General features: G+C 47.4%; 35 non-coding genes and 11 pseudogenes across 35 annotated transcripts; all 46 read left to right on the plus strand.

The window, feature by feature from the left end:
- The first annotated feature begins 252 nt into the window (after positions 1–252).
- LOC141024570 (5S ribosomal RNA) lies at positions 253–358 on the plus strand (annotated as a pseudogene).
- A 370-nt stretch (positions 359–728) lies between these two features.
- Positions 729–847, plus strand: LOC141023490 (5S ribosomal RNA). The gene has a single exon (XR_012185087.1). It is a non-coding gene; the product is annotated as a 5S ribosomal RNA (ribosomal RNA).
- A 371-nt stretch (positions 848–1,218) lies between these two features.
- On the plus strand, positions 1,219–1,337 carry LOC141023697 (5S ribosomal RNA). The gene has a single exon (XR_012185296.1). It is a non-coding gene; the product is annotated as a 5S ribosomal RNA (ribosomal RNA).
- A 370-nt stretch (positions 1,338–1,707) lies between these two features.
- On the plus strand, positions 1,708–1,826 carry LOC141025208 (5S ribosomal RNA). Its single transcript, XR_012186706.1, has one exon. It is a non-coding gene; the product is annotated as a 5S ribosomal RNA (ribosomal RNA).
- A 369-nt stretch (positions 1,827–2,195) lies between these two features.
- Positions 2,196–2,301, plus strand: LOC141024624 (5S ribosomal RNA; annotated as a pseudogene).
- A 372-nt stretch (positions 2,302–2,673) lies between these two features.
- On the plus strand, positions 2,674–2,792 carry LOC141023899 (5S ribosomal RNA). The gene has a single exon (XR_012185497.1). It is a non-coding gene; the product is annotated as a 5S ribosomal RNA (ribosomal RNA).
- Positions 2,793–3,163: 371 nt separating this feature from the next.
- LOC141024355 (5S ribosomal RNA) lies at positions 3,164–3,282 on the plus strand. Its single transcript, XR_012185952.1, has one exon. It is a non-coding gene; the product is annotated as a 5S ribosomal RNA (ribosomal RNA).
- Positions 3,283–3,653: 371 nt separating this feature from the next.
- LOC141024553 (5S ribosomal RNA) lies at positions 3,654–3,759 on the plus strand (annotated as a pseudogene).
- A 370-nt stretch (positions 3,760–4,129) lies between these two features.
- LOC141023492 (5S ribosomal RNA) lies at positions 4,130–4,248 on the plus strand. Its single transcript, XR_012185089.1, has one exon. It is a non-coding gene; the product is annotated as a 5S ribosomal RNA (ribosomal RNA).
- Positions 4,249–4,619: 371 nt separating this feature from the next.
- LOC141023698 (5S ribosomal RNA) lies at positions 4,620–4,738 on the plus strand. The gene has a single exon (XR_012185297.1). It is a non-coding gene; the product is annotated as a 5S ribosomal RNA (ribosomal RNA).
- A 370-nt stretch (positions 4,739–5,108) lies between these two features.
- On the plus strand, positions 5,109–5,227 carry LOC141025209 (5S ribosomal RNA). Its single transcript, XR_012186707.1, has one exon. It is a non-coding gene; the product is annotated as a 5S ribosomal RNA (ribosomal RNA).
- A 369-nt stretch (positions 5,228–5,596) lies between these two features.
- LOC141024625 (5S ribosomal RNA) lies at positions 5,597–5,702 on the plus strand (annotated as a pseudogene).
- Positions 5,703–6,074: 372 nt separating this feature from the next.
- Positions 6,075–6,193, plus strand: LOC141023900 (5S ribosomal RNA). Its single transcript, XR_012185498.1, has one exon. It is a non-coding gene; the product is annotated as a 5S ribosomal RNA (ribosomal RNA).
- A 371-nt stretch (positions 6,194–6,564) lies between these two features.
- LOC141024366 (5S ribosomal RNA) lies at positions 6,565–6,683 on the plus strand. The gene has a single exon (XR_012185963.1). It is a non-coding gene; the product is annotated as a 5S ribosomal RNA (ribosomal RNA).
- Positions 6,684–7,054: 371 nt separating this feature from the next.
- LOC141024376 (5S ribosomal RNA) lies at positions 7,055–7,173 on the plus strand. The gene has a single exon (XR_012185973.1). It is a non-coding gene; the product is annotated as a 5S ribosomal RNA (ribosomal RNA).
- A 370-nt stretch (positions 7,174–7,543) lies between these two features.
- LOC141024571 (5S ribosomal RNA) lies at positions 7,544–7,649 on the plus strand (annotated as a pseudogene).
- Positions 7,650–8,020: 371 nt separating this feature from the next.
- LOC141025070 (5S ribosomal RNA) lies at positions 8,021–8,139 on the plus strand. The gene has a single exon (XR_012186567.1). It is a non-coding gene; the product is annotated as a 5S ribosomal RNA (ribosomal RNA).
- Positions 8,140–8,511: 372 nt separating this feature from the next.
- Positions 8,512–8,617, plus strand: LOC141024572 (5S ribosomal RNA; annotated as a pseudogene).
- Positions 8,618–8,987: 370 nt separating this feature from the next.
- LOC141024650 (5S ribosomal RNA) lies at positions 8,988–9,093 on the plus strand (annotated as a pseudogene).
- A 374-nt stretch (positions 9,094–9,467) lies between these two features.
- On the plus strand, positions 9,468–9,573 carry LOC141024554 (5S ribosomal RNA; annotated as a pseudogene).
- Positions 9,574–9,943: 370 nt separating this feature from the next.
- On the plus strand, positions 9,944–10,049 carry LOC141024573 (5S ribosomal RNA; annotated as a pseudogene).
- A 371-nt stretch (positions 10,050–10,420) lies between these two features.
- On the plus strand, positions 10,421–10,539 carry LOC141024493 (5S ribosomal RNA). Its single transcript, XR_012186091.1, has one exon. It is a non-coding gene; the product is annotated as a 5S ribosomal RNA (ribosomal RNA).
- Positions 10,540–10,908: 369 nt separating this feature from the next.
- LOC141023826 (5S ribosomal RNA) lies at positions 10,909–11,027 on the plus strand. The gene has a single exon (XR_012185423.1). It is a non-coding gene; the product is annotated as a 5S ribosomal RNA (ribosomal RNA).
- Positions 11,028–11,397: 370 nt separating this feature from the next.
- Positions 11,398–11,503, plus strand: LOC141024574 (5S ribosomal RNA; annotated as a pseudogene).
- A 370-nt stretch (positions 11,504–11,873) lies between these two features.
- On the plus strand, positions 11,874–11,992 carry LOC141023827 (5S ribosomal RNA). Its single transcript, XR_012185424.1, has one exon. It is a non-coding gene; the product is annotated as a 5S ribosomal RNA (ribosomal RNA).
- Positions 11,993–12,364: 372 nt separating this feature from the next.
- LOC141024199 (5S ribosomal RNA) lies at positions 12,365–12,483 on the plus strand. The gene has a single exon (XR_012185796.1). It is a non-coding gene; the product is annotated as a 5S ribosomal RNA (ribosomal RNA).
- A 372-nt stretch (positions 12,484–12,855) lies between these two features.
- Positions 12,856–12,974, plus strand: LOC141024136 (5S ribosomal RNA). The gene has a single exon (XR_012185733.1). It is a non-coding gene; the product is annotated as a 5S ribosomal RNA (ribosomal RNA).
- A 370-nt stretch (positions 12,975–13,344) lies between these two features.
- On the plus strand, positions 13,345–13,450 carry LOC141024575 (5S ribosomal RNA; annotated as a pseudogene).
- Positions 13,451–13,821: 371 nt separating this feature from the next.
- LOC141024044 (5S ribosomal RNA) lies at positions 13,822–13,940 on the plus strand. Its single transcript, XR_012185642.1, has one exon. It is a non-coding gene; the product is annotated as a 5S ribosomal RNA (ribosomal RNA).
- A 370-nt stretch (positions 13,941–14,310) lies between these two features.
- On the plus strand, positions 14,311–14,429 carry LOC141024827 (5S ribosomal RNA). Its single transcript, XR_012186324.1, has one exon. It is a non-coding gene; the product is annotated as a 5S ribosomal RNA (ribosomal RNA).
- A 371-nt stretch (positions 14,430–14,800) lies between these two features.
- Positions 14,801–14,919, plus strand: LOC141023664 (5S ribosomal RNA). Its single transcript, XR_012185264.1, has one exon. It is a non-coding gene; the product is annotated as a 5S ribosomal RNA (ribosomal RNA).
- A 373-nt stretch (positions 14,920–15,292) lies between these two features.
- On the plus strand, positions 15,293–15,411 carry LOC141023989 (5S ribosomal RNA). Its single transcript, XR_012185587.1, has one exon. It is a non-coding gene; the product is annotated as a 5S ribosomal RNA (ribosomal RNA).
- A 370-nt stretch (positions 15,412–15,781) lies between these two features.
- LOC141025195 (5S ribosomal RNA) lies at positions 15,782–15,900 on the plus strand. Its single transcript, XR_012186693.1, has one exon. It is a non-coding gene; the product is annotated as a 5S ribosomal RNA (ribosomal RNA).
- Positions 15,901–16,271: 371 nt separating this feature from the next.
- LOC141024964 (5S ribosomal RNA) lies at positions 16,272–16,390 on the plus strand. The gene has a single exon (XR_012186462.1). It is a non-coding gene; the product is annotated as a 5S ribosomal RNA (ribosomal RNA).
- Positions 16,391–16,762: 372 nt separating this feature from the next.
- LOC141023553 (5S ribosomal RNA) lies at positions 16,763–16,881 on the plus strand. Its single transcript, XR_012185152.1, has one exon. It is a non-coding gene; the product is annotated as a 5S ribosomal RNA (ribosomal RNA).
- A 372-nt stretch (positions 16,882–17,253) lies between these two features.
- Positions 17,254–17,372, plus strand: LOC141025233 (5S ribosomal RNA). Its single transcript, XR_012186731.1, has one exon. It is a non-coding gene; the product is annotated as a 5S ribosomal RNA (ribosomal RNA).
- Positions 17,373–17,743: 371 nt separating this feature from the next.
- LOC141024110 (5S ribosomal RNA) lies at positions 17,744–17,862 on the plus strand. The gene has a single exon (XR_012185708.1). It is a non-coding gene; the product is annotated as a 5S ribosomal RNA (ribosomal RNA).
- Positions 17,863–18,230: 368 nt separating this feature from the next.
- Positions 18,231–18,349, plus strand: LOC141023704 (5S ribosomal RNA). Its single transcript, XR_012185303.1, has one exon. It is a non-coding gene; the product is annotated as a 5S ribosomal RNA (ribosomal RNA).
- Positions 18,350–18,720: 371 nt separating this feature from the next.
- LOC141023554 (5S ribosomal RNA) lies at positions 18,721–18,839 on the plus strand. Its single transcript, XR_012185153.1, has one exon. It is a non-coding gene; the product is annotated as a 5S ribosomal RNA (ribosomal RNA).
- A 370-nt stretch (positions 18,840–19,209) lies between these two features.
- On the plus strand, positions 19,210–19,328 carry LOC141024045 (5S ribosomal RNA). Its single transcript, XR_012185643.1, has one exon. It is a non-coding gene; the product is annotated as a 5S ribosomal RNA (ribosomal RNA).
- Positions 19,329–19,698: 370 nt separating this feature from the next.
- LOC141024839 (5S ribosomal RNA) lies at positions 19,699–19,817 on the plus strand. The gene has a single exon (XR_012186336.1). It is a non-coding gene; the product is annotated as a 5S ribosomal RNA (ribosomal RNA).
- Positions 19,818–20,189: 372 nt separating this feature from the next.
- LOC141024387 (5S ribosomal RNA) lies at positions 20,190–20,308 on the plus strand. Its single transcript, XR_012185984.1, has one exon. It is a non-coding gene; the product is annotated as a 5S ribosomal RNA (ribosomal RNA).
- Positions 20,309–20,682: 374 nt separating this feature from the next.
- On the plus strand, positions 20,683–20,801 carry LOC141024000 (5S ribosomal RNA). The gene has a single exon (XR_012185598.1). It is a non-coding gene; the product is annotated as a 5S ribosomal RNA (ribosomal RNA).
- Positions 20,802–21,169: 368 nt separating this feature from the next.
- On the plus strand, positions 21,170–21,288 carry LOC141023926 (5S ribosomal RNA). Its single transcript, XR_012185524.1, has one exon. It is a non-coding gene; the product is annotated as a 5S ribosomal RNA (ribosomal RNA).
- Positions 21,289–21,657: 369 nt separating this feature from the next.
- On the plus strand, positions 21,658–21,776 carry LOC141024398 (5S ribosomal RNA). The gene has a single exon (XR_012185995.1). It is a non-coding gene; the product is annotated as a 5S ribosomal RNA (ribosomal RNA).
- A 372-nt stretch (positions 21,777–22,148) lies between these two features.
- Positions 22,149–22,267, plus strand: LOC141025125 (5S ribosomal RNA). The gene has a single exon (XR_012186622.1). It is a non-coding gene; the product is annotated as a 5S ribosomal RNA (ribosomal RNA).
- Positions 22,268–22,291: the final 24 nt, after the last annotated feature.

The raw sequence follows: 22,291 nt of genomic DNA on the forward strand, positions 1-22,291 counted from the left end.
GCGTCTAGAGGCGGCTTTGTGGCGCGAGGAGCGCGTTCTGAAAGGGGTAAAAAATACGTGTTGCTGCGGTATAGAGGGAGGGGTGGAAACCGTGGTAAACTCGTCTCCGTGTTTGAGGGGGGGGAGTAAGTAGTATATATAGGGCATTATCCATTATTAGGCAACGGTTGTAATGGTAGTAAGAATGACAATCATCTTTGCAGTGGACCTGGGAGTGGCAAGCATAAGGGACGAAGGCGGGGGTAACATGTGGGATGCGATCATAGCAGCACTAAAGCACCGGATCCCATCAGAACTCCGAAGTTAAGCGTGCTTGGGTGAGAGTAGTACTAGGATGGGTGACCTCGTGTTGCATTCCCTTTTTAATTATTTTTTGCGCCTCGTGACAAACATATCGCATGTGCGTGATATATATTAACCCCGTTATATTATTTTTGACATTTGCGATATGTTTTACCTCGCTGCTCATTGGTCAGGCGTCTAGAGGCGGCTTTGTGGCGCGAGGAGCGCGTTCTGAAAGGGGTAAAAAAATACGTGTTGCTGCGGTATAGAGGGAGGGGTGGAAACCGTGGTAAACTCGTCTCCGTGTTTGAGGGGGGGAGTAAGAAGTATATATAGGGCATTATCCATTATTAGGCAACGGTTGTAATGGTAGTAAGAATGGCAATCATCTTTGAAGTGGACCTGGGAGTGGCAAGCATAAGGGACGAAGGCGGGGGTAACATGTTGGATGCGATCATAGCAGCACTAAAGCACCGGATCCCATCAGAACTCCGAAGTTAAGCGTGCTTGGGCGAGAGTAGTACTAGGATGGGTGACCTCCTGGGAAGTCCTCGTGTTGCATTCCCTTTTTAATTATTTTTTGCGGCTCGTGACAAACATATCCCATGTGAGCGATATATATTAACCCCGTTATATTATTTTTGACATTTGCGATATGTTTTAGCTCGCAGCTCATTGGTCACGCGTCTAAAGGCGGCTTTGTGGCGCGAGGAGCGCGTTCTGAAAGGGGTAAAAAATACGTGTTGCTGCGGTATAGAGGGAGGGGTGGAAACCGTGGTAAACTCGTCTCGGTGTTTGAGGGGGGGGGAGTAAGTAGTATATATAGGGCATTATCCATCATTAGGCAACGGTTGTAATGGTAGTAAGAATGACAATCATCATTGCAGTGGACCTGGGAGTGGCAAGCATAAGGGACGAAGGCGGGGGTAACATGTGGGATGCGATCATAGCAGCACTAAAGCACCGGATCCCATCAGAACTCCGTAGTTAAGCGTGCTTGGGCGAGAGTAGTACTAGGATGGGTGACCTCCTGGGAAGTCCTCGTGTTGCATTCCCTTTTTAATTTTTTTTCGCGTCGTGACAAACATATCGCATGTGCGCGATATATATTAACCCCGTTATATTATTTTTGACATTTGCGATATGTTTTAGCTCGCTGCTCATTGGTCACGCGTCTAGAGGCGGCTTTGTGGCGCGAGGAGCGCGTTCTGAAAGGGGTAAAAAAATACGTGTTGCTGGGGTATAGAGGGAGGGGTGGAAACCGTGGTAAACTCGTCTCCGTGTTTGAGGGGGGGGGAGTAAGTAGTATATATAGGGCATTATCCATTATTAGGCAACGGTTGTAATGGTAGTAAGAATGACAATCATCTTTGCAGTGGACCTGGGAGTGGCAAGCATAAGGGACGAAGGCGGGGGTAACATGTCGGATGCGATCATACCAGCACTAAAGCACCGGATCCCATCAGAACTCCGTAGTTAAGCGTGCTTGGGCGAGAGTAGTACTAGGATGGGTGACCTCCTGGGAAGTCCTCGGGTTGCATTCCCTTTTTAATTTTTTTTGCGGCTCGTGACAAACATATCGCATGTGCGCGATATATATTAACCCCGTTATATTATTTTTGACATTTGCGATATGTTTTAGCTCGCAGCTCATTGGTCACGCGTCTAGAGGCGGCTTTGTGGCGCGAGGAGCGCGTTCTGAAAGGGGTAAAAAATACGTGTTGCTGCGGTATAGAGGGAGTGGTGGAAACCGTGGTAAACTCGTCTCCGTGTTTGAGGGGGGGGAGTAAGTAGTATATATAGGGCATTATCCATTATTAGGCAACGGTTGTAATGGTAGTAAGAATGACAATCATCTTTGCAGTGGACCTGGGAGTGGCAAGCATAAGGGACGAAGGCGGGGGTAACATGTGGGATGCGATCATAGCAGCACTAAAGCACCGGATCCCATCAGAACTCCGAAGTTAAGCGTGCTTGGGTGAGAGTAGTACTAGGATGGGTGACCTCGTGTTGCATTCCCTTTTTATTTATTTTTTGCGCCTCATGACAAACATATCGCATGTGCGCGATATATATTAACCCCGTTATATTATTTTTGACATTTGTGATATGTTTTAGCTCGCTGCTCATTGGTCAGGCGTCTAGAGGCGGCTTTGTGGCGCGAGGAGCGCGTTCTGAAAGGGGTAAAAAAATACGTGTTGCTGCGGTATAGAGGGAGGGGTGCAAACCGTGGTAAACTCGTCTCCGTGTTTGAGGGGGGGGGAGTAAGTAGTGTATATAGGGCATTATCCATTATTAGGCAACGGTTGTAATTGTAGTAAGAATGACAATCATCTTTGCAGTGGACCTGGGTGTGGCAAGCATAAGGGACGAAGGCGGGGGTAACATGTCGGATGCGATCATACCAGCACTAAAGCACCGGATCCCATCAGAACTTCGTAGTTAAGCATGCTTGGGCGAGAGTAGTACTAGGATGGGTGACCTCCTGGGAAGTCCTCGTGTTGCATTCCCTTTTTAATTATTTTTTGCGCGTCGTGACAAACATATCGCATGTGCGCGATATATATTAACCCCGTTATATTATTTTTGACATTTGCGATATGTTTTAGCTCGCTGCTCATTGGTCACGCGTCTAGAGGCGGCTTTGTGGCGCGAGGAGCGTGTTCTGAAAGGGGTAAAAAAATACGTGTTGCTGCGGTATAGAGGGAGGGGTGGAAACCGTGGTAAACTCGTCTCCGTGTTTGAGGGGCGGGAGTAAGTAGTATATATAGGGCATTATCCATTATTAGGCAACGGTTGTAATGGTAGTAAGAATGACAATCATCTTTGCAGTGGACCTGGGAGTGGCAAGCATAAGGGACGAAGGCGGGGGTAACATGTCGGATGCGATCATACCAGCACTAAAGCACCGGATCCCATCAGAACTCCGTAGTTAAGCGTGCTTGGGCGAGAGTAGTACTAGGATGGGTGACCTCCTGGGAAGTCCTCGTGTTGCATTCCCTTTTTAATTATTTTTTGCGGCTCGTGACAAACATATCCCATGTGCGCGATATATATTAACCCCGTTATATTATTTTTGACATTTGCGATATGTTTTAGCTCGCTGCTCATTGGTCACGCGTCTAGAGGCGGCTTTGTGGCGCGAGGAGCGTGTTCTGAAAGGGGTAAAAAAATACGTGTTGCTGCGGTATAGAGGGACGGGTGGAAACCGTGGTAAACTCGTCTCCGTGTTTGAGGGGGGGGAGTAAGTAGTATATATAGGGCATTATCCATTATTAGGCAACGGTTGTAATGGTAGTAAGAATGACAATCATCTTTGCAGTGGACCTGGGAGTGGCAAGCATAAGGGACGAAGGCGGGGGTAACATGTTGGATGCGATCATACCAGCACTAAAGCACCGGATCCCATCAGAACTCCGAAGTTAAGCGTGCTTGGGTGAGAGTAGTACTAGGATGGGTGACCTCGTGTTGCATTCCCTTTTTAATTATTTTTTGCGCCTCGTGACAAACATATCGCATGTGCGTGATATATATTAACCCCGTTATATTATTTTTGACATTTGCGATATGTTTTACCTCGCTGCTCATTGGTCAGGCGTCTAGAGGCGGCTTTGTGGCGCGAGGAGCGCGTTCTGAAAGGGGTAAAAAAATACGTGTTGCTGCGGTATAGAGGGAGGGGTGGAAACCGTGGTAAACTCGTCTCCGTGTTTGAGGGGGGGAGTAAGAAGTATATATAGGGCATTATCCATTATTAGGCAACGGTTGTAATGGTAGTAAGAATGGCAATCATCTTTGAAGTGGACCTGGGAGTGGCAAGCATAAGGGACGAAGGCGGGGGTAACATGTTGGATGCGATCATAGCAGCACTAAAGCACCGGATCCCATCAGAACTCCGAAGTTAAGCGTGCTTGGGCGAGAGTAGTACTAGGATGGGTGACCTCCTGGGAAGTCCTCGTGTTGCATTCCCTTTTTAATTATTTTTTGCGGCTCGTGACAAACATATCCCATGTGAGCGATATATATTAACCCCGTTATATTATTTTTGACATTTGCGATATGTTTTAGCTCGCAGCTCATTGGTCACGCGTCTAAAGGCGGCTTTGTGGCGCGAGGAGCGCGTTCTGAAAGGGGTAAAAAATACGTGTTGCTGCGGTATAGAGGGAGGGGTGGAAACCGTGGTAAACTCGTCTCGGTGTTTGAGGGGGGGGGAGTAAGTAGTATATATAGGGCATTATCCATCATTAGGCAACGGTTGTAATGGTAGTAAGAATGACAATCATCATTGCAGTGGACCTGGGAGTGGCAAGCATAAGGGACGAAGGCGGGGGTAACATGTGGGATGCGATCATAGCAGCACTAAAGCACCGGATCCCATCAGAACTCCGTAGTTAAGCGTGCTTGGGCGAGAGTAGTACTAGGATGGGTGACCTCCTGGGAAGTCCTCGTGTTGCATTCCCTTTTTAATTTTTTTTCGCGTCGTGACAAACATATCGCATGTGCGCGATATATATTAACCCCGTTATATTATTTTTGACATTTGCGATATGTTTTAGCTCGCTGCTCATTGGTCACGCGTCTAGAGGCGGCTTTGTGGCGCGAGGAGCGCGTTCTGAAAGGGGTAAAAAAATACGTGTTGCTGGGGTATAGAGGGAGGGGTGGAAACCGTGGTAAACTCGTCTCCGTGTTTGAGGGGGGGGGAGTAAGTAGTATATATAGGGCATTATCCATTATTAGGCAACGGTTGTAATGGTAGTAAGAATGACAATCATCTTTGCAGTGGACCTGGGAGTGGCAAGCATAAGGGACGAAGGCGGGGGTAACATGTCGGATGCGATCATACCAGCACTAAAGCACCGGATCCCATCAGAACTCCGTAGTTAAGCGTGCTTGGGCGAGAGTAGTACTAGGATGGGTGACCTCCTGGGAAGTCCTCGGGTTGCATTCCCTTTTTAATTTTTTTTGCGGCTCGTGACAAACATATCGCATGTGCGCGATATATATTAACCCCGTTATATTATTTTTGACATTTGCGATATGTTTTAGCTCGCAGCTCATTGGTCACGCGTCTAGAGGCGGCTTTGTGGCGCGAGGAGCGCGTTCTGAAAGGGGTAAAAAATACGTGTTGCTGCGGTATAGAGGGAGTGGTGGAAACCGTGGTAAACTCGTCTCCGTGTTTGAGGGGGGGGAGTAAGTAGTATATATAGGGCATTATCCATTATTAGGCAACGGTTGTAATGGTAGTAAGAATGACAATCATCTTTGCAGTGGACCTGGGAGTGGCAAGCATAAGGGACGAAGGCGGGGGTAACATGTGGGATGCGATCATAGCAGCACTAAAGCACCGGATCCCATCAGAACTCCGAAGTTAAGCGTGCTTGGGTGAGAGTAGTACTAGGATGGGTGACCTCGTGTTGCATTCCCTTTTTATTTATTTTTTGCGCCTCATGACAAACATATCGCATGTGCGCGATATATATTAACCCCGTTATATTATTTTTGACATTTGTGATATGTTTTAGCTCGCTGCTCATTGGTCAGGCGTCTAGAGGCGGCTTTGTGGCGCGAGGAGCGCGTTCTGAAAGGGGTAAAAAAATACGTGTTGCTGCGGTATAGAGGGAGGGGTGCAAACCGTGGTAAACTCGTCTCCGTGTTTGAGGGGGGGGGAGTAAGTAGTGTATATAGGGCATTATCCATTATTAGGCAACGGTTGTAATTGTAGTAAGAATGACAATCATCTTTGCAGTGGACCTGGGTGTGGCAAGCATAAGGGACGAAGGCGGGGGTAACATGTCGGATGCGATCATACCAGCACTAAAGCACCGGATCCCATCAGAACTTCGTAGTTAAGCATGCTTGGGCGAGAGTAGTACTAGGATGGGTGACCTCCTGGGAAGTCCTCGTGTTGCATTCCCTTTTTAATTATTTTTTGCGCGTCGTGACAAACATATCGCATGTGCGCGATATATATTAACCCCGTTATATTATTTTTGACATTTGCGATATGTTTTAGCTCGCTGCTCATTGGTCACGCGTCTAGAGGCGGCTTTGTGGCGCGAGGAGCGTGTTCTGAAAGGGGTAAAAAAATACGTGTTGCTGCGGTATAGAGGGAGGGGTGGAAACCGTGGTAAACTCGTCTCCGTGTTTGAGGGGCGGGAGTAAGTAGTATATATAGGGCATTATCCATTATTAGGCAACGGTTGTAATGGTAGTAAGAATGACAATCATCTTTGCAGTGGACCTGGGAGTGGCAAGCATAAGGGACGAAGGCGGGGGTAACATGTCGGATGCGATCATACCAGCACTAAAGCACCGGATCCCATCAGAACTCCGTAGTTAAGCGTGCTTGGGCGAGAGTAGTACTAGGATGGGTGACCTCCTGGGAAGTCCTCGTGTTGCATTCCCTTTTTAATTATTTTTTGCGGCTCGTGACAAACATATCCCATGTGCGCGATATATATTAACCCCGTTATATTATTTTTGACATTTGCGATATGTTTTAGCTCGCTGCTCATTGGTCACGCGTCTAGAGGCGGCTTTGTGGCGCGAGGAGCGTGTTCTGAAAGGGGTAAAAAAATACGTGTTGCTGCGGTATAGAGGGACGGGTGGAAACCGTGGTAAACTCGTCTCCGTGTTTGAGGGGGGGGAGTAAGTAGTATATATAGGGCATTATCCATTATTAGGCAACGGTTGTAATGGTAGTAAGAATGACAATCATCTTTGCAGTGGACCTGGGAGTGGCAAGCATAAGGGACGAAGGCGGGGGTAACATGTTGGATGCGATCATACCAGCACTAAAGCACCGGATCCCATCAGAACTCCGTAGTTAAGCGTGCTTGGGCGAGAGTAGTACTAGGATGGGTGACCTCCTGGGAAGTCCTCGTGTTGCATTCCCTTTTTAATTATTTTTTGCGGCTCGTGACAAACATATCCCATGTGAGCGATATATATTAACCCCGTTATATTATTTTTGACATTTGCGATATGTTTTAGCTCGCAGCTCATTGGTCACGCGTCTAAAGGCGGCTTTGTGGCGCGAGGAGCGCGTTCTGAAAGGGGTAAAAAATACGTGTTGCTGCGGTATAGAGGGAGGGGTGGAAACCGTGGTAAACTCGTCTCCGTGTTTGAGGGGGGGGAGTAAGTAGTATATATAGGGCATTATCCATCATTAGGCAACGGTTGTAATGGTAGTAAGAATGACAATCATCTTTGCAGTGGACCTGGGAGTGGCAAGCATAAGGGACGAAGGCGGGGGTAACATGTGGGATGCGATCATAGCAGCACTAAAGCACCGGATCCCATCAGAACTCCGAAGTTAAGCGTGCTTGGGTGAGAGTAGTACTAGGATGGGTGACCTCGTGTTGCATTCCCTTTTTAATTATTTTTTGCGCCTCGTGACAAACATATCGCATGTGTGCGATATATATTAACCCCGTTATATTATTTTTGACATTTGCGATATGTTTTAGCTCGCTGCTCATTGGTCATGCGTCTAGAGGCGGCTTTGTGGCGCGAGGAGCGCGTTCTGAAAGGGGTAAAAAAATACGTGTTGCTGCGGTATAGAGGGAGGGGTGCAAACCGTGGTAAACTCGTCTCCGTGTTTGAGGGGGGGGAGTAAGTAGTGTATATAGGGCATTATCCATTATTAGGCAACGGTTGTAATGGTAGTAAGAATGACAATCATCTTTGCAGTGGACCTGGGAGTGGCAAGCATAAGGGACGAAGGCGGGGCTAACATGTCGGATGCGATCATACCAGCACTAAAGCACCGGATCCCATCAGAACTCCGAAGTTAAGCGTGCTTGGGCGAGAGTAGTACTAGGATGGGTGACCTCCTGGAAAGTCCTCGTGTTGCATTCCCTTTTTAATTATTTTTTGCGCCTCGTGACAAACATATCGCATCTGCGCGATATATATTAACCCCGTTATATTATTTTTGACATTTGCGATATGTTTTAGCTCGCAGCTCATTGGTCACTTGTCTAGAGGCGGCTTTGTGGCGCGAGGAGCGCGTTCTGAAAGGGGTAAAAAATACGTGTTGCTGCGGTATAGAGGGAGGGGTGGAAACCGTGGTAAACTCGTCTCCGTGTTTGAGGGGGGGGGGAGTAAGTAGTATATATAGGGCATTATCCATCATTAGGCAACGGTTGTAATGGTAGTAAGAATGACAATCATCTTTGAAGTGGACCTGGGAGTGGCAAGCATAAGGGACGAAGGCGGGGGTAAGATGTGGGATGCGATCATAGCAGCACTAAAGCACCGGATCCCATCAGAACTCCGAAGTTAAGCGTGCTTGGGTGAGAGTAGTACTAGGATGGGTGACCTCGTGTTGCATTCCCTTTTTAATTATTTTTTGCGCCTCGTGACAAACATATCGCATGTGCGCGATATATATTAACCCCGTTATATTATTTTTGACATTTGCGATATGTTTTAGCTCGCTGCTCATTGGTCATGCGTCTAGAGCCGGCTTTGTGGCGCGAGGAGCGCGTTCTGAAAGGGGAAAAAAATACGTGTTGCTGCGGTATAGAGGGAGGGGAGCAAACCGTGGTAAACTCGTCTCCGTGTTTGAGGGGGGGGAGTAAGTAGTGTATATAGGGCATTATCCATTATTAGGCAACGGTTGTAATGGTAGTAAGAATGACAATCATCTTTGCAGTGGACCTGGGAGTGGCAAGCATAAGGGACGAAGGCGGGGGTAACATGTGGGATGCGATCATAGCAGCACTAAAGCACCGGATCCCATCAGAACTCCGAAGTTAAGCGTGCTTAGGTGAGAGTAGTACTAGGATGGGTGACCTCGTGTTGCATTCCCTTTTTAATTATTTTTTGCGCCTCGTGACAAACATATCGCATGTGCGCGATATATATTAACCCCGTTATATTATTTTTGACATTTGCGATATGTTTTAGCTCGCTGCTCATTGGTCACGCGTCTAGAGGCGGCTTTGTGGCGCGAGGAGCGCGTTCTGAAAGGGGTAAAAAAATACGTGTTGCTGCGGTATAGAGGGAGGGGTGGAAACCGTGGTAAACTCGTCTCCGTGTTTGAGGGGGGGGGGGAGTAAGTAGTATATATAGGGCATTATCCATTATTAGGCAACGGTTGTAATGGTAGTAAGAATGACAATCATCTTTGCAGTGGACCTGGGAGTGGCAAGTATAAGGGACGAAGGCGGGGGTAACATGTCGGATGCGATCATACCAGCACTAAAGCACCGGATCCCATCAGAACTCCGAAGTTAAGCGTGCTTGGGTGAGAGTAGTACTAGGATGGGTGACCTCGTGTTGCATTCCCTTTTTAATTATTTTTTGCGGCTCGTGACAAACATATCGCATGTGCGCGATATATATTAACCCGATTATATTTTTTTTGACATTTGCGATATGTTTTAGCTCGCAGCAAATTGGTCACGCGTCTAGAGGCGGCTTTGTGGCGCGAGGAGCGCGTTCTGAAAGGGGTAACAAATACGTGTTGCTGCGGTATAGAGGGAGGGGTGGAAACCGTGGTAAACTCGTCTCCCTGTTTGAGTGGGGGGAGTAAGTAGTATATATAGGGCATTATCCATTATTAGGCAACGGTTGTAATGGTAGTAAGAATGACAATCATCTTTGCAGTGGACCTGGGAGTGGCAAGCATAAGGGACGAAGGCGGGGGTAACATGTGGGATGCGATCATAGCAGCACTAAAGCACCGGATCCCATCAGAACTCCGAAGTTAAGCGTGCTTGGGTGAGAGTAGTACTAGGATGGGTGACCTCGTGTTGCATTCCCTTTTTAATTATTTTTTGCGCCTCGTGACAAACATATCGCATGTGCGCGATATATATTAACCCCGTTATATTATTTTTGACATTTGCGATATGTTTTAGCTCGCTGCTCATTGGTCACGTGTCTAGAGGCGGCTTTGTGGCGCGAGGAGCGCGTTCTGAAAGGGGTAAAAAAATACGTGTTGCTGCGGTATAGAGGGAGGGGTGGAAACCATGGTAAACTCGTCTCCGTGTTTGAGGGGGGGGAGTAAGTAGAATATATAGGGCATTATCCATTATTAGGCAACGGTTGTAATGGTAGTAAGAATGACAATCATCTTTGCAGCAGACCTGGGAGTGGCAAGCATAAGGGACGAAGGCGGGGGTAACATGTCGGATGCGATCATACAAGCACTAGAGCACCGGATCCCATCAGAACTCCGTAGTTAAGCATGCTTGGGCGAGAGTAGTACTAGGATGGGTGACCTCCTGGCAAGTCCTCGTGTTGCATTCCCTTTTTAATTATTTTTGCGGCTCGTGACAAACATATCGCATGTGCGCGATATATATTAACCCCGTTATATTATTTTTGACATTTGCGATATGTTTTAGCTCGCTGCTCATTGGTCACGCGTCTAGAGGCGGCTTTGTGGCGCGAGGAGCGCGTTCTGAAAGGGGTAAAAAAATACGTGTTGCTGCGGTATAGAGGGAGGGGTGGAAACCGTGGTAAACTCGTCTCCGTGTTTGAGGGGGGGAGTAAGTAGTATATATAGGGCATTATCCATTATTAGGCAACGGTTGTAATGGTAGTAAGAATGACAATCATCTTTGCAGTGGACCTGGGAGTGGCAAGCATAAGGGACGAAGGCGGGGGTAACATGTCGGATGCGATCATACCAGCACTAAAGCACCGGATCCCATCAGAACTCCGTAGTTAAGCGTGCTTGGGCGAGAGTAGTACTAGGATGGGTGACCTCCTGGCAAGTCCTCGTGTTGCATTCCCTTTTTAATTATTTTTTGCGCCTCGTGACAAACATATCGCATGTGCGCGATATATATTAACCCCGTTATATTATTTTTGACATTTGCGATATGTTTTAGCTCGCAGCTCATTGGTCACGCGTCTAGAGGCGGCTTTGTGGCGCGAGGAGCGCGTTCTGAAAGGGGTAAAAAATACGTGTTGCTGCGGTATAGAGGGAGGGGTGGAAACCGTGGTAAACTCGTCTCCGTGTTTGAGGGGGGGGAGTAAGTAGTATATATAGGGCATTATACATTATTAGGCAACGGTTGTAATGGTAGTAAGAATGACAATCATCTTTGAAGTGGACCTGGGAGTGGCAAGCATAAGGGACGAAGGCGGGGGTAACATGTGGGATGCGATCATAGCAGCACTAAAGCACCGGATCCCATCAGAACTCCGAAGTTAAGCGTGCTTGGGTGAGAGTAGTACTAGGATGGGTGACCTCGTGTTGCATTCCCTTTTTAATTATTTTTTGCGCCTCGTGACAAACATATCGCATGTGCGCGATATATATTAACCCCGTTATATTATTTTTGACATTTGCGATATGTTTTAGCTCGCTGCTCATTGGTCACGTGTCTAGAGGCGGCTTTGTGGCGCGAGGAGCGCGTTCTGAAAGGGGTTAAAAAATACGTGTTGCTGCGGTATAGAGGGAGGAGTGGAAAACGTGGTAAACTCGTCTCCGTGTTTGAGGGGGGGAGTAAGTAGTATATATAGGGCATTATCCATTATTAGGCAACGGTTGTAATGGTAGTAAGAATGACAATCATCTTTGCAGTAGACCTGGGAGTGGCAAGCATAAGGGACGAAGGCGGGGGTAACATGTCGGATGCGATCATACCAGCACTAAAGCACCGGATCCCATCAGAACTCCGTAGTTAAGCGTGCTTGGGCGAGAGTAGTACTAGGATGGGTGACCTCCTGGCAAGTCCTCGTGTTGCATTCCCTTTTTAATTATTTTTGCGGCTCGTGACAAACATATCGCATGTGCGCGATATATATTAACCCCGTTATATTATTTTTGAAATTTGCGATATGTTTTAGCTCGCTGCTCATTGGTCACGCGTCTAGAGGCGGCTTTGTGGCGCGAGGAGCGCGTTCTGAAAGGGGTAAAAAAATACGTGTTGCTGCGGTATAGAGGGAGGGGTGGAAACCGTGGTAAACTCGTCTCCGTGTTTGAGGGGGGGGGGAGTAAGTAGTATATATAGGGCATTATCCATTATTAGGCAACGGTTGTAATGGTAGTAAGAATGACAATCATCTTTGCAGTGGACCTGGGAGTGGCAAGCATAAGGGACGAAGGCGGGGGTAACATGTCGGATGCGATCATACCAGCACTAAAGCACCGGATCCCATCAGAACTCCGTAGTTAAGCGTGCTTGGGCGAGAGTAGTACTAGGATGGGTGACCTCCCTGCAAGTCCTCGTGTTGCATTCCCTTTTTAATTATTTTTGCGGCTCGTGACAAACATATCGCATGTGCGCGATATATATTAACCCCGTTATATTATTTTTGACATTTGCGATATATTTTAGCTCGCTGCTCATTGGTCACGCGTCTAGAGGCGGCTTTGTGGCGCGAGGAGCGCGTTCTGAAAGGGGTAAAAAAATACGTGTTGCTGCGGTATAGAGGGAGGGGTGGAAACCGTGGTAAACTCGTCGCCGTGTTTGAGGGGGGGGGGAGTAAGTAGTATATATAGGGCATTATCCATTATTAGGCAACGGTTGTAATGGTAGTAAGAATGACAATCATCTTTGCAGTGGACGTGGGAGTGGCAAGCATAAGGGACGAAGGCGGGGGTAACATGTCGGATGCTATCATACCAGCACTAAAGCACCGGATCCCATCAGAACTCCGTAGTTAAGCGTGCTTGGGCGAGAGTAGTATTAGGATGGGTGACCTCCTGGGAAGTCCTCGTGTTGCTTTCCCTTTTTAATTATTTTTTGCGGCTCGTGACAAACATATCGCATGTGCGCGATATATATTAACCCCATTATATTATTTTTGACATTTGCGATATGTTTTAGCTCGCAGCTCATTGGTCACGCGTCTAGAGGCGGCTTTGTGGCGCGATGAGCGCGTTCTGAAAGGGGTAAAAAATACATGTTGCTGCGGTATAGAGGGAGGGGTGGAAACCGTGGTAAACTCGTCTCCGTGTTTGACGGGGGGGAGTAAGTAGTATATATAGGGCATTATCCATTATTAGGCAACGGTTGTAATGGTAGTAAGAATGACAATCATCTTTGCAGTGGACCTGGGAGTGGCAAGCATAAGGGACGAAGGCGGGGGTAACATGTGGGATGCGATCATAGCAGCACTAAAGCACCGGATCCCATCAGAACTCCGAAGTTAAGCGTGCTTGGGTGAGAGTAGTACTAGGATGGGTGACCTCGTGTTGCATTCCCTTTTTAATTATTTTTTGCGCCTCGTGACAAACATATCGCATGTGCGCGATATATATTAACCCCGTTATATTATTTTTGACATTTGCGATATGTTTTAGCTCGCTGCTCATTGGTCACGCGTCTAGAGGCGGCTTTGTGGCGCGAGGAGCGCGTTCTGAAAAGGGTAAAAAAATACGTGTTGCTGCGGTATAGAGGGAGGGGTGGAAACCGTGGTAAACTCGTCTCCGTGTTTGAGGGGGGGGAGTAAGTAGTATATATAGGGCATTATCCATTATTAGGCAACGGTTGTAATGGTAGTAAGAATGACAATCATCTTTGCAGTGGACCTGGGAGTGGCAAGCATAAGGGACGAAGGCGGGGGTAACATGTCGGATGCGATCATACCAGCACTAAAGCACCGGATCCCATCAGAACTCCGAAGTTAAGCGTGCTTGGGTGAGAGTAGTACTAGGATGGGTGACCTCCTGGAAAATCCTCCTGTTGCATTCCCTTTTTAATTATGTTTTGCGCCTCATGACAAACATATCGCATGTGCGCGATATATATTAACCCCGTTATATTATTTTTGACATTTGCGATATGTTTTAGCTCGCTGCTATTTGGTCACGCGTCTAGAGGCGGCTTTGTGGCGCGAGGAGCGCGTTCTGAAAGGGGTAAAAAAATACGTGTTGCTGCGGTATAGAGGGAGGGGTGGAAACCGTGGTAAACTCGTCTCCGTGTTTGAGGGGGGGAGTAAGTAGTATATATAGGGCATTATCCATTATTAGGCAACGGTTGTGATGGTAGTAAGAATGACAATCATCTTTGCAGTGGACCTGGGAGTGGCAAGCATAAGGGACGAAGGCGGGGGTAAAATGTCAGATGCGATCATACCAGCACTAAAGCACCGGATCCCATCAGAACTCCGAAGTTAAGCGTGCTTGGGCGAGAGTAGTACTAGGATGGGTGACCTCCTGGGAAGTCCTCGTGTTGCATTCCCTTTTTAATTATTTTTTGCGCCTCGTGACAAACATATCGCATGTGCGCGATATATATTAACCCCGTTATATTATTTTTGACATTTGCGATATGTTTTAGCTCGCTGTTCATTGGCACGCGTCTAGAGGCGGCTTTGTGGCGCGAGGAGCGCGTTCTGAAAGGGGTAAAAAAATACGTGTTGCTGTGGTATAGAGGGTGGGGTGGAAACCGTGGTAAACTCGTCTCCGTGTTTGAGGGGGGGGGAGTAAGTAGTATATATAGGGCATTATCCATTATTAGGCAACGCTTGTAATGGTAGTAAGAATGACAATCATCTTTGCAGTGGACCTGGGAGTGGCAAGCATAAGGGACGAAGGCGGGGGTAACATGTCGGATGCGATCATACCAGCACTAAAGCACCGGATCCCATCAGAACTCCGTTGTTAAGCGTGCTTGGGCGAGTGTAGTACTAGGATGGGTGACCTCCTGGGAAGTCCTCGTGTTGCATTCCCTTTTTAATTATTTTTTGCGCGTCGTGACAAACATATCGCATGTGCGCGATATATATTAACCCCGTTATATTATTTTTGATATTTGCGATATGTTTTAGCTCGCTGCTCATTGGTCACGCGTCTAGAGGCGGCTTTGTGGCGCGAGGAGCGCGTTCTGAAAGGGGTAAAAAAATACGTGTTGCTGCGGTATAGAGGGAGGGGTGGAAACCGTGGTAAACTCGTCTCCGTGTTTGAGGGGGGGGGGAGTAAGTAGTATATATAGGGCATTATCCATTATTAGGCAACGGTTGTAATGGTAGTAAGAATGACAATCATCTTTGCAGTGGACCTGGGAGTGGCAAGCATAAGGGACGAAGGCGGGGGTAACATGTCGGATGCGATCATACCAGCACTAAAGCACCGGATCCCATTAGAACTCCGAAGTTAAGCGTGCTTGGGCGAGAGTAGTACTAGGATGGGTGACCTCCTGGGAAGTCCTCGTGTTGCATTCCCTTTATAATTATTTTTTGCGCCTCATGACAAACATATCACATGTGCGCAATATATATTAACCCCGTTATATTATTTTTGACATTTGCGATATGTTTTAGCTCGTTGCTCATTGGTCACGCGTCTAGAGGCGGCTTTGTGGCGCGAGGAGCTCGTTCTGAAAGGGGTAAAAAAATACGTGTTGCTGCGGTATAGAGGGAGGGGTGGAAACCGTGGTAAACTCGTCTCCGTGTTTGAGGGGGGGAGTAAGTAGTATATATAGGGCATTATCCATTATTAGGCAACGGTTGTAATGGTAGTAAGAATGACAATCATCTTTGCTGTGGACCTGGGAGTGGCAAGCATAAGGGACGAAGTCGGGGGTAACATGTAGGATGCGATCATACCAGCACTAAAGCACCGGATCCCATCAGAACTCTGTAGTTAAGCGTGCTTGGGCGAGAGTAGTACTAGGATGGGTGACCTCCTGGGAAGTCCTCGTGTTGCATTCCCTTTTTAATTATTTTTTGCGCGTCGTGACAAACATATCGCATGTGCGCGATATATATTAACCCCGTTATATTATTTTTGATATTTGCGATATGTTTTAGCTCGCTGCTCATTGGTCACGCGTCTAGAGGCGGCTTTGTGGCGCGAGGAGCGCGTTCTGAAAGGGGTAAAAAAATACGTGTTGCTGCGGTATAGAGGGAGGGGTGGAAACCGTGGTAAACTCGTCTCCGTGTTTGAGGGGGGGGAGTAAGTAGTATATATAGGGCATTATCCATTATTAGGCAACGGTTGTAATGGTAGTAAGAATGACAATCATCTTTACAGTGGACCTGGGAGTGGCAAGCATAAGGGACGAAGGCGGGGGTAACATGTTGGATGTGATCATACCAGCATTAAAGCACCGGATCCCATCAGAACTCCGAAGTTAAGCGTGCTTGGGCGAGAGTAGTACTAGGATGGGTGACCTCCTGGGAAGTCCTCGTGTTGCATTCCCTTTTTCATTATTTTTTGCGCCTCGTGACAAACATATCGCATGTGCGCGATATATATTAACCCCGTTATATTATTTTTGACATTTGCGATATGTTTTAGCTCGCTGCTCATTGGTCACGCGTCTAGATGCGGTTTTCTGGTGCGAGGAGCGCGTTCTGAAAGGGGTAAAAAAATACGTGTTGCTGCGGTATAGAGGGAGGGGTGGAAACCGTGGTAAACTCGTCTCCGTGTTTGAGGGGGGGGGAGTAAGTAGTATATATAGGGCATTATCCATTATTAGGCAACGGTTGTAATGGTAGTAAGAATGACAATCATCTTTGCAGTGGACTTGGGAGTGGCAAGCATAAGGGACGAAGGCGGGGGTAACATGTCGGATGCGATCATACCAGCACTAAAGCACCGGATCCCATCAGAACTCCGAAGTTAAGCGTGCTTGGGCGAGAGTAGTACTAGGATGGGTGACCTCCTGGGAAGTCCTCTTGTTGCATTCCCTTTTTAATTATTTTTTGCGCCTCGTGACAAACATATCGCATGTGCGCGATATATATTAACCCCGTTATATTATTTTTGACATTTGCGATATGTTTTAGCTCGCTGCTCATTGGTCACGCGTCTAGATGCGGCTTTCTGGTGCGAGGAGCGCGTTCTGAAAGGGGTAAAAAATACGTGTTGCTGCGGTATAGAGGGAGGGGTGGAAACCGTGGTAAACTCGTCTCCGTGTTTGAGGGGGGGGGGAGTAAGTAGTATATATAGGGCATTATCCATTATTAGGCAACGGTTGTAATGGTAGTAAGAATGACAATCATCTTTGCAGTGGACCTGGGAGTGGCAAGCATAAGGGACGAAGGCGGGGGTAACATGTTGGATGCGATCATACCAGCACTAAAGCACCGGATCCCATCAGAACTCCGAAGTTAAGCGTGATTGGGCGAGAGTAGTACTAGGATGGGTGACCTCCTGGGAAGTTCTCGTGTTGCATTCCCTTTATAATTATTTTTTGCGCCTCATGACAAACATATCACATGTGCGCGATATATATTAACCCCGTTATATTATTTTTGACATTTGCGATATGTTTTAGCTCGTTGCTCATTGGTCACGCGTCTAGAGGCGGCTTTGTGGCGCGAGGAGCTCGTTCTGAAAGGGGTAAAAAAATACGTGTTGCTGCGGTATAGAGGGAGGGGTGGAAACCGTGGTAAACTCGTCTCCGTGTTTGAGGGGGGGGAGTAAGTAGTATATATAGGGCATTATCCATTATTAGGCAACGGTTGTAATGGTAGTAAGAATGACAATCATCTTTGCTGTGGACCTGGGAGTGGCCAGCATAAGGGACGAAGGCGGGGGAAACATGTTGGATGCGATGATACCAGCACTAAAGCACCGGATCCCATCAAAACTCCGAAGTTAAGCGTGCTTGGGCGAGAGTAGTACAAGGATGGGTGACCTCCTGGGAAGTCCTCGTGTTGCATTCCCTTTTTAATTATTTTTTGCGCCTCATGACAAACATATCACATGTGCGCGATATATATTAACCCCGTTATATTATTTTTGACATTTGCGATATGTTTTAGCTCGCTGCTCATTGGTCACGCGTCTAGAGGCGGCTTTGTGGCGCGAGGAGCGCGTTCTGAAAGGGGAAAAAATACGTGTTGCTGCGGTATAGTGGGAGGGGTGGAAACTGTGGTAAACTCGTCTCCGTGTTTGACGGGGGGAGTAAGTAGTATATATAGGGCATTATCCATTATTAGGCAACGGTTGTAATGGTAGTAAGAATGACAATCATCTTTACAGTGGACCTGGGAGTGGCAAGCATAAGGGACGAAGGCGGGGGTAACATGTTGGATGCGATCATACCAGCATTAAAGCACCGGATCCCATCAGAACTCCGAAGTTAAGCGTGCTTGGGCGATAGTAGTACTAGGATGGGTGACCTCCTGGGAAGTCCTCGTGTTGCATTCCCTTTTTAATTATTTTTTGCGCCTCGTGACAAACATATCGCATGTGCGCGATATATATTAACCCCGTTATATTATTTTTGACATTTGCGATATGTTTTAGCTCGTTGCTCATTGGTCACGCGTCTAGATGCGGCTTTCTGGTGCGAGGAGCGCGTTCTGAAAGGGGTAAAAAAATACGTGTTGCTGCGGTATAGAGGGAGGGGTGGAAACCGTGGTAAACTCGTCTCCGTGTTTGAGGGGGGGGAGTAAGTAGTATATATAGGGCATTATCCATTATTAGGCAACGGTTGTAATGGTAGTAAGAATGACAATAATCTTTGCAGTGGACTTGGGAGTGGCAAGCATAAGGGACGAAGGCGGGGGTAACATGTTGGATGCGATCATACCAGCACTAAAGCACCGGATCCCATCAGAACTCCGAAGTTAAGCGTGCTTGGGCGAGAGTAGTACTAGGATGGGTGACCTCCTGGGAAGTCCTCTTGTTGCATTCCCTTTTTAATTATTTTTTGCGCCTCGTGACAAACATATCGCATGTGCGCGATATATATTAACCCCGTTATATTATTTTTGACATTTGCGATATGTTTTAGCTCGCTGCTCATTGGTCACGCGTCTAGATGCGGCTTTCTGGTGCGAGGAGCGCGTTCTGAAAGGGGTAAAAAATACGTGTTGCTGCGGTATAGAGGGAGGGGTGGAAACCGTGGTAAACTCGTCTCCGTGTTTGAGGGGGGGGAGTAAGTAGTATATATAGGGCATTATCCATTATTAGGCAACGGTTGTAATGGTAGTAAGAATGACAATCATCTTTGCTGTGGACCTGGGAGTGGCAAGCATAAGGGACGAAGGCGGGGGTAACATGTCGGATGCGATCATACCAGCACTAAAGCACCGGATCCCATCAGAACTCCGAAGTTAAGCGTGCTTGGGTGAGAGTAGTACTAGGATGGGTGACCTCCTGGAAAATCCTCCTGTTGCATTCCCTTTTTAATTATGTTTTGCGCCTCATGACAAACATATCGCATGTGCGCGATATATATTAACCCCGTTATATTATTTTTGACATTTGCGATATGTTTTAGCTCGCTGCTCATTGGTCACGCGTCTAGAGGCGGCTTTGTGGCGCGAGGAGCGCGTTCTGAAAGGGGTAAAAAAATACGTGTTGCTGCGGTATAGAGGGAGGGGTGGAAACCGTGGTAAACTCGTCTCCGTGTTTGAGGGGGGGAGTAAGTAGTATATATAGGGCATTATCCATTATTAGGCAACGGTTGTAATGGTAGTAAGAATGACAATCATCTTTGCAGTGGACCTGGGAGTGGCAAGCATAAGGGACGAAGGCGGGGGTAAAATGTCAGATGCGATCATACCAGCACTAAAGCACCGGATCCCATCAGAACTCCGAAGTTAAGCGTGCTTGGGCGAGAGTAGTACTAGGATGGGTGACCTCCTGGGAAGTCCTCGTGTTGCATTCCCTTTTTAATTATTTTTTGCGCCTCGTGACAAACATATCGCATGTGCGCGATATATATTAACCCCGTTATATTATTTTTGACATTTGCGATATGTTTTAGCTCGCTGTTCATTGGCACGCGTCTAGAGGCGGCTTTGTGGCGCGAGGAGCGCGTTCTGAAAGGGGTAAAAAAATACGTGTTGCTGTGGTATAGAGGGTGGGGTGGAAACCGTGGTAAACTCGTCTCCGTGTTTGAGGGGGGGGGGAGTAAGTAGTATATATAGGGCATTATCCATTATTAGGCAACGCTTGTAATGGTAGTAAGAATGACAATCATCTTTGCAGTGGACCTGGGAGTGGCAAGCATAAGGGACGAACGCGGGGGTAACATGTCGGATGCGATCATACCAGCACTAAAGCACCGGATCCCATCAGAACTCCGTAGTTAAGCGTGCTTGGGCGAGAGTAGTACTAGGATGGGTGACCTCCTGGGAAGTCCTCGTGTTGCATTCCCTTTTTAATTATTTTTTGCGCGTCGTGACAAACATATCGCATGTGCGCGATATATATTAACCCCGTTATATTATTTTTGACATTTGCGATATGTTTTAGCTCGCTGCTCATTGGTCACGCGTCTAGAGGCGGCTTTGTGGCGCGAGGAGCGCGTTCTGAAAGGGGTAAAAAAATACGTGTTGCTGCGGTATAGAGGGAGGGGTGGAAACCGTGGTAAACTCGTCTCCGTGTTTGAGGGGGGGGGGGAGTAAGTAGTATATATAGGGCATTATCCATTATTAGGCAACGGTTGTAATGGTAGTAAGAATGACAATCATCTTTGCAGTGGACCTGGGAGTGGCAAGCATAAGGGACGAAGGCGGGGGTAACATGTCGGATGCGATCATACCAGCACTAAAGCACCGGATCCCATTAGAACTCCGAAGTTAAGCGTGCTTGGGCGAGAGTAGTACTAGGATGGGTGACCTCCTGGGAAGTCCTCGTGTTGCATTCCCTTTTTAATTATTTTTTGCGCCTCATGACAAACATATCACATGTGTGCGATATATATTAACCCCGTTATATTATTTTTTACATTTGCGATATGTTTTAGCTCGCTGCTCATTGGTCACGCGTCTAGAGGCGGCTTTGTGGCGCGAGGAGCGCGTTCTGAAAGGGGAAAAAATACGTGTTGCTGCGGTATAGAGGGAGGGGTGGAAACTGTGGTAAACTCGTCTCCGTGTTTGACGGGGAGAGTAAGTAGTATATATAGGGCATTATCCATTATTAGGCAACGGTTGTAATGGTAGTAAGAATGACAATCATCTTTACAGTGGACCTGTGAGTGGCAAGCATAAGGGACGAAGGCGGGGGTAACATGTTGGATGCGATCATACCAGCACTAAAGCACCGGATCCCATCAGAACTCCGAAGTTAAGCGTGCCTGGGCGAGAGTAGTACTAGGATGCGTGACCTCCTGGGAAGTCCTCGTGTTGCATTTCCTTTTTAATTATTTTTTGCGCCTCGTGACAAACATATCGCATGTGCGCGATATATATTAACCCCGTTATATTATTTTTGACATTTGCGATATGTTTTAGCTCGCTGTTCATTGGCACGCGTCTAGAGGCGGCTTTCTGGCGCGAGGAGCGCGTTCTGAAAGGGGTAAAAAAATACGTGTTGCTGGGTATAGAGGGTGGGGTGGAAACCGTGGTAAACTCGTCTCCGTGTTTGAGGGGGGGGAGTAAGTAGTATATATAGGGCATTATCCATTATTAGGCAACGGTTGTAATGGTAGTAAGAATGACAATCATCTTTGCAGTGGACCTGGGAGTGGCAAGCATAAGGGACGAAGGCGGGGGTAACATGTAGGATGCGATCATACCAGCACTAAAGCACCGGATCCCATCAGAACTCCGTAGTTAAGCGTGCTTGGGCGAGAGTAGTACTAGGATGGGTGACCTCCTGGGAAGTCCTCGTGTTGCATTCCCTTTTTAATTATTTTTTGCGCGTCGTGACAAACATATCGCATGTGCGCGATATATATTAACCCCGTTATATTATTTTTGATATTTGCGATATGTTTTAGCTCGCTGCTCATTGGTCACGCGTCTAGAGGCGGCTTTGTGGCGCGAGGAGCGCGTTCTGAAAGGGGTAAAAAAATACGTGTTGCTGCGGTATAGAGGGAGGGGTGGAAACCGTGGTAAACTCGTCTCCGTGTTTGAGGGGGGGGGAGTAAGTAGTATATATAGGGCATTATCCATTATTAGGCAACGGTTGTAATGGTAGTAAGAATGACAATCATCTTTGCAGTGGACCTGGGAGTGGCAAGCATAAGGGACGAAGGCGGGGGTAACATGTCGGATGCGATCATACCAGCACTAAAGCATCGGATCCCATTAGAACTCCGAAGTTAAGCGTGCTTGGGCGAGAGTAGTACTAGGATGGGTGACCTCCTGGGAAGTCCTCGTGTTGCATTCCCTTTATAATTATTTTTTGCGCCTC

Source organism: Aegilops tauschii, chromosome 5 (genome assembly GCF_002575655.3).
Source record: "Aegilops tauschii subsp. strangulata cultivar AL8/78 chromosome 5, Aet v6.0, whole genome shotgun sequence".
Classification (NCBI taxonomy): domain Eukaryota; kingdom Viridiplantae; phylum Streptophyta; class Magnoliopsida; order Poales; family Poaceae; genus Aegilops; species Aegilops tauschii.